Source organism: Leptinotarsa decemlineata, unplaced genomic scaffold (genome assembly GCF_025532065.1).
Source record: "Leptinotarsa decemlineata unplaced genomic scaffold, Ldec_3_MD MMD2_tig00000035_RagTag_RagTag, whole genome shotgun sequence".
In the NCBI taxonomy this organism is placed as follows: domain Eukaryota; kingdom Metazoa; phylum Arthropoda; class Insecta; order Coleoptera; family Chrysomelidae; genus Leptinotarsa; species Leptinotarsa decemlineata.
Genome location: NW_027412540.1, coordinates 27344947 through 27351469, shown reverse-complemented (window position 1 = coordinate 27351469; position 6523 = coordinate 27344947). Strand labels below are relative to the sequence as shown.

At 35.5% G+C, this 6523-nt stretch overlaps 1 long non-coding RNA gene across 2 annotated transcripts; it reads left to right on the top strand.

Moving 5' to 3' along the window:
- Positions 1–6269, top strand: LOC111515956 (uncharacterized). Of its 2 annotated transcripts, none has more exons than XR_002723611.2 (3): positions 1–875; positions 5636–5921; positions 5985–6269. It is a non-coding gene; the product is annotated as an uncharacterized lncRNA (long non-coding RNA). The 2 variants fall into 2 exon arrangements; XR_012464749.1 differs by having other exon boundaries at positions 5967–6269.
- The last annotated feature ends 254 nt before the right edge of the window (positions 6270–6523 follow it).

The following is a 6523-nucleotide window of genomic DNA, read 5'->3' as shown; positions in this document are numbered from 1 at the left end:
AGTGTGCTATGTGTTCCTTATATCTCACTTTAATAGATCTTTTTGTCTGTCCATAATATTTTGCATCGCAGTCCTTACATTCAATTTCGTAAATTCCAGACTTTTCCGAATTCTCGATTTTGTCTTTTGGACTTCCCAAAAGGTTCTGCAGTGTATGACTTGTTTTAAAAAACACCTTCATACTTTCTTTCAGAAAGGACAAAAACCAAGATAAATACATCTCAGTTCCAACCCACCAATATACGAGGAACTTTGGAAAGATTTTCAAGGAACTAGGTATGAAGGTGGTTTTTAAAACAAGTCATACACTAGAGAGTTATTTGGGAAGTCCAAAAGACAAAGTCGAGAATTCGGAAAAGTCTGGAATTTACGAATTTGAATGTAAGGACTGCGATGCAAAATATTATGGACAGACAGGAAGATCTATTAAAGTAAGATATGAGGAACACATTGCACACTCAAAATATGGAAGACCCGAAAAATCAGGTTTTCAACTTTTCAGTTCGATGTTCTTTAAAAGCGTGTTTGTTAGTTTCTTCAAATTATTTTTATTAATTCTTCTTTTTTATTTGTTTCAGGGATTTCAAATCATTTTATATAGTAGACAATGGAAGTCCGAACTAGTGAAATTCGACATAGACACTTCCTTCCTGGAAAACTCCACTTTTGTCAGTTGTTCGAGTTGTTCGAGAAGCTATTCAAGTGTTATGGTCAGCCACACTCGAACAAAACGAAAGCACACTTTTTTCCGGCCACCACACAGTCCCTGTCGGCGCACCAATGTCAAAGATAAACGAAAAAGGAGTGTGAGATGAAGATGCGTCTAACAAGAAGTCTCCAAGACCACTCCTCTCCGACTTCACATATGGAAATCCGTACGTGATCTGTCATACAAATTAGCCGTTGGCTGCCTCATTCAAAACTGCTTCCTCTCTTGCCTTCTAATTATGACACTAATCTCATAACTTGAATTATTTCACATTTCACTCGAAGCAAGATAATGTTGTATTGTGTCTGCGACCGAACTGCGATGCAGGAAAAGGAGTTAATGAGGCGTAATTGTTAAGCTTTTATTAATTGGGCATTTGTCCATTATTTATTGAGGTGATTGTCTTGCATTTACTTGATATGGTTTAATGAACTTTGCATGGTGAATCTACAATAAGGCAGTGACCATGTTGTGTGCGATTTACTTACTCCATTTAGAAACCCATCGTGAGCTTTTGAATTCATAAATGAATAACCTCATTTTTCAACTGTCAACAACACTTATACAGGTCGTGATGACCGTCGATGATGAACGTATTTTCCTGTTATGATCAATTGGCTCGAAATTAAGATACCTCCGTCTCGAAAACAGCGAGACATGTGATGAAAATCTCAGTCAAGGGTCCAGTATCAGACCAAGATTTTTTATATGTTCGTCGTCACCTTCCAGGGGTAAAGAAACACTAACAATACTGATGTTTACATTACTAAGGCACCATTTTCTCATTGATGATCACCCGAATTGCACGATGAATGATTTGGTAACATTAACAAATAGACCATACTTTTTTCGATGATTTTACTAGAGATTTGAAGTCTTCATATTCTGGCAACCATCGGCAACAGAAGCTTCATCGAAGATGAAGTGTCATCAGCATAGTCAGTAGAATAGAGCCTTGAGAAACCCCATTCTGAATACCAAAAAAATCACTAAGATAACTGTTAATGAATTCAGTGGTATTGCTTGAAAATTTAAGATATTTCACTAGGAAGCAAGAAAACCTGACTTGACTGTAGACAGTATTTGAAGTGCGTCCAGATACGCGCGGATTTGGAAACTCATACCTTTTTCAAGAGCTTTCGAGATTACATAGAGGATGCTGATTGGGCGTAGGTTGAAAAATGCTGGGTTGCAGAAGGATAAAGTTCCTTCACAAGAAATATCTATTTTATAGACAATTTTTGGAATGTATTGATGAAAGAAATGTTACCTTTAACAGTCTGATAGCAATATCTGCAATTGTGAGAGAAGTGAAGATTGTTACTACCGGACTAGAGAGTTCAACAAAACTACAGCACTGTCCCTAGACATGTGTTTCGATAGCCAAGTTAGGTCCATCAGGAAATGACTGATACATATAGTTTTGCACCCTTCTACCACACAATGATGTAGAGTGAGTTATATCAAACACAAAAACACCTTTCTGAATAACAATTTTTACAAAATAATTTCCATTCTTTTCTGTTAGTACTTCAATGTTTCGCTTCTGCCCATGTTACTGTTCTTTTTTCCAGTATATGCCCTATTGTCTTATCCCATGTTTTCCTTGGTCTACCCTTTTCCTTATTCTTCTGGATTCTCGCTTCCCAACCTTTTCTAGTTAGTCTTGTCTCTTTCATTCAATACAAGTGTCCCCACCAGTTGAATTGTCTCTCTTCTACAAATTCTAGTATTGGCTCTACTTCCAGTTCTTTTCTTATGTCCACATCTCTTATTCTATCTATCTTCGTATTTACTTTCACTCGTCCAAGGTATTTCATATCTAGAGTTTGGATTCTACTCTTTTGCTATTCTTATCCATGATTCACAGCCATATGTTAACACTGGTCGGTATATGGATTTCAATATTTTCAGGTTAGTTTTGCGCGTTATCTCTTTTCTGTTAATAAATGTTACATTCTTGTGTTCCCCTTTCATCTAATATAACTCCAAGTTATTTTCGTACGATCTTACTTGTTTTATTCTTGATCCTTCTATTTCTATTCGCATCTCTTTTTCATTTTCGCCTATTTTCATTATCTGCATTTTGTTTTTATTCATCTTCGTTCTGTAATCCTTCAATACTTCATTCTATATATCCAAATTTTTTTCGCCATCTGCTATATTTGCAGTTTGCTGTATCCTACATTCAGTTTTTTACTCATCGCTATACATTTTCTAATTATTTCGTCCATGAGTATTATAAAAAGTATTGGACTCAGTGCCTCTCCTTGTCATAATCCTTCATGTGTTGTAAAGGTTTCTGATTTTTTTGTTGTTGCTAATCACTGCGTTCAAATCATTCTTGTTCTATTCTTCTCTCTTTAAGTATCTTCCATATTATTTTCCTACGTGCCTTGTCAAATACCTTTTCGAGGTCTAAGAATGCTATATATATCATTCTCTTTTCTTGGCTTAGTTTTTGTGCTACTTGTTTTTTTATGAATATGCGGTGTAGGCTCTATTTTTGTTCTCATTCGTCTATCTAGAATCTGTTCCATAATTTCATTGCAACGCTTAGCAGTGTTAGGCATCTATAATTGTTACAATCTCTCTTGTCTCCTTTTTTAAATATTGGATTCAGATCTGGAGATCTCGGTGGTTAGTGAATTGGACCTAGGCGACTAATCTATCTCTGAGAGTTCAACAAAACTATAGCACTGTCCCTAGACATGCGTTTCGATAGCTATCAGTAAATGACTAGTACATATAGTTTTCATTGTTATTCCATTAAAGTTTGTCGAATATGAAATTCTAGAAATGTTCAACAACCATTGGCTTCTTTGCGAAGGATATCTTTCATATAGACTGTGTGTATATAGACCAAGTGTATTCTTAGTTATACAGGGCTTTTCATGATGAACGTTAATTAGCCGTTTCTGGCAAACTATTCAACGGATCAACCTGAAAATTCCACAGTAGGCATTAGTCAATATGACCTACATACCTAAAATATTTCCAACGAAGCGGCGTTGTCGCTTCTACTATAAAGTAGCGGCTTCTTTGATTTTTCAAATGGAACACCCCGTATATAATATCATATTATGATTCATTATCACTTTGTCAACAAATTCATATACTATTTTCCTATACCTAGAAGATCTAAATTAATTTCGATATTTTTTTTTACCAAACATGAACTTTTATAAATGCTGATAATCTTGAACTCTCTTGCACTAAAACGATCAAATTTGAAATGGAGTGGGGTGATACTACGAGGATCTTCACTCCAAATCATATTTTCATTTGCCTTATACAGGGTCTTTAAAAAATGCAGATACTTTGATCTCATGAAAAAAAGAGTGGAACTCAATTTTTTCAAATGGAACCCCTCCATTTTCTGTAAACTTGGCCTCATCTGTCCATATGATATTGTCAAGGAAATGTTCATCCTCTTGAGTCTCGACCAGTAACCATTCAAAGAATTCCACTCTACGAGGTAAATCAGTCTCTTTCAAATGTTGGACACAGTAGAACTTATAGGGATGCAATTTATGCTTATTAAGAATTCGACAAATTGTCACGTAGGGTATACCTATCTCACTTTCAGCCTCGTGCAGAGAAGCATTTGGAAATGCATGAAAGTATCCCAGAATTGTTATACCATTGTCATCATCCACTTTAGTCTTCTTACGAATGATTTTTGGACGGAAGGTTCCATTCAACCTACAGTTTTTTAGTAGTCGATTTATCACATTATTATTCGGCTTTGGAAGTTGTGGATATCTTTCATGAAATACTCGGCATGTTCTACTTGCAATTCTATTGCACTCACCATAAATTATTAATAAATTCAAGAAATCTTCATTACTGTAACCTAATCTTGACATTATTCTATTATAATTGGTAGCTATCACAATCAGTCAAAACCACCAACGAAAGTCTGACGTTGAATAATTGGTTTATTTGTTTTTCCAAAGCACACTATAAAAAATATTAATGTGTACTGTTGTACCTTAGAGACCAATACCTCAATGTATACAAATTGTAACTTTTTCTAAGGTAGGTACATACCAATTTCGAATCGACTGATCTGAGACAGTTAAAAACCTGGATCAAAAAAAAATGTTACTAAGTATAAAAAAAATGTTGAATATCCAAAATAAGTGATGAATTCAAAAAAAACGAGCAAGAAAACCACGTCAGTTTCCGTTTGAAACAGTTTATCTCGAAAACGGTTCAAAATAGAAATAGTATCATCTGAACAAAGTTAATCTGAAATTGGATGTAGAGCTCAAAAATGTTGAAATATACAGAGTGTTCCATTTGAAAAAATTGAGTTCCACTAATTTTTTCATGAGATCAAAGTATCTGCATTTTTTGAAAACCCTGTATGAGGCAAATGAAAATATGACTCGGATTGAAGATCCCTATAGTATCACTCCACTCCATTTCAAATTTGATCGTTTTAGTGCGAGAGAGTTCAAGATTATCAGCATTTATAAAAGTTCATGTTTGGTAAAAAAAATATTGAAATTAATTCATATCTTCTAAACGGTAATAGAAAGGTAAAGGGAAATAGTATATGAATTTGTTGACAAAGTGATAATGAATCATAATATGATATTATATACAGGGTGTTCCATTTGAAAAATCAAAGAAGCCGCCATTTCATAGTAGAAGAGACAACGCCGCTTCGTCTAAAATATTTTAGGCGTGTAAGTCATATTAATTTGTGCATACTGTGAAATTTTCAGGTTTATCCGTTAAATAGTTTGTCAGAAACGGCTAATTAACGCTCATCATGAAAAGCCCTGTATGTTTCTTGAGATATTCCTAAATCCTGATACTTTTACCAGAAACAGAGCACCTATATAAATCAATACTATTTTGATGAATGTCAAAGTCAGACTGTCTGATTGATGTGGTGCGTCAATTTGTTTACAGGGAGATGCATTACAATTTCCTGTGTATGTGGGAGTCCATATACTGTCTGCCATCGACATCTCAATGAAAGAACTGTGCTCAAAATTAGACGAACTGCATCCAGCTCGTGAACTTGTTAATCAATACGATATTTCTGTCAAACCGACTGGTAAGGAATGCAGTGCCGGGGACACATCAGGCGACCTTGCAGAAGGCAATGACTCCAGCGAACCCGGACCACGGCTCTGAAAATGGACATCGTCTGAATGACATTAATGTGGTGGCTAGAGGAATATCATTATCGAAGGTAATGCCGTACAAGGTGAATATTTACCATTTCAATTTAAATTAGAGTGCCATTCGAACGCAGATTTGGTACGAATAAGGGAATGGAGTTGCAGCACAGAAAACCAATCACGGCGAAGTGCAAATGGACATGATCGTCAGTGCCTTGGGAGAAGATAACATTCAACGTAGAGATATTAGGTTCGAGCCAAGATTTAGTGAGTAGACTGAGACGGCATGGAGCACTCGATTTATTGTTTCTGCTCGAAATCTATGGATACTTCGTTATATGATTCTGCTGGAATCATCTGAAAAATGCACCAAAATATGAATGTTGAGAACAGACATGAAAATCATAATCATAAAATCAGTACTTTCTAACAAACAGTCCGGTGTTTCCGGGCTCATTAACCGCGATCTGCAGGTTTTGATACCTGACACTTCGTCAGCAACTGCTCTACCTTGTGCTGTGCGAATTGAAAATAGTAAGTTCGATCGTCTCCATACAAATCAAGTTGAAATTTTCCCTTAACTTTTTAAAGTTTGTTCGCCAGAAGGACAAATATTTCAGAACTGAGAGTGTTTGGTTACGGTATTGAATATTACTGTAGTTTTTTCCCAACA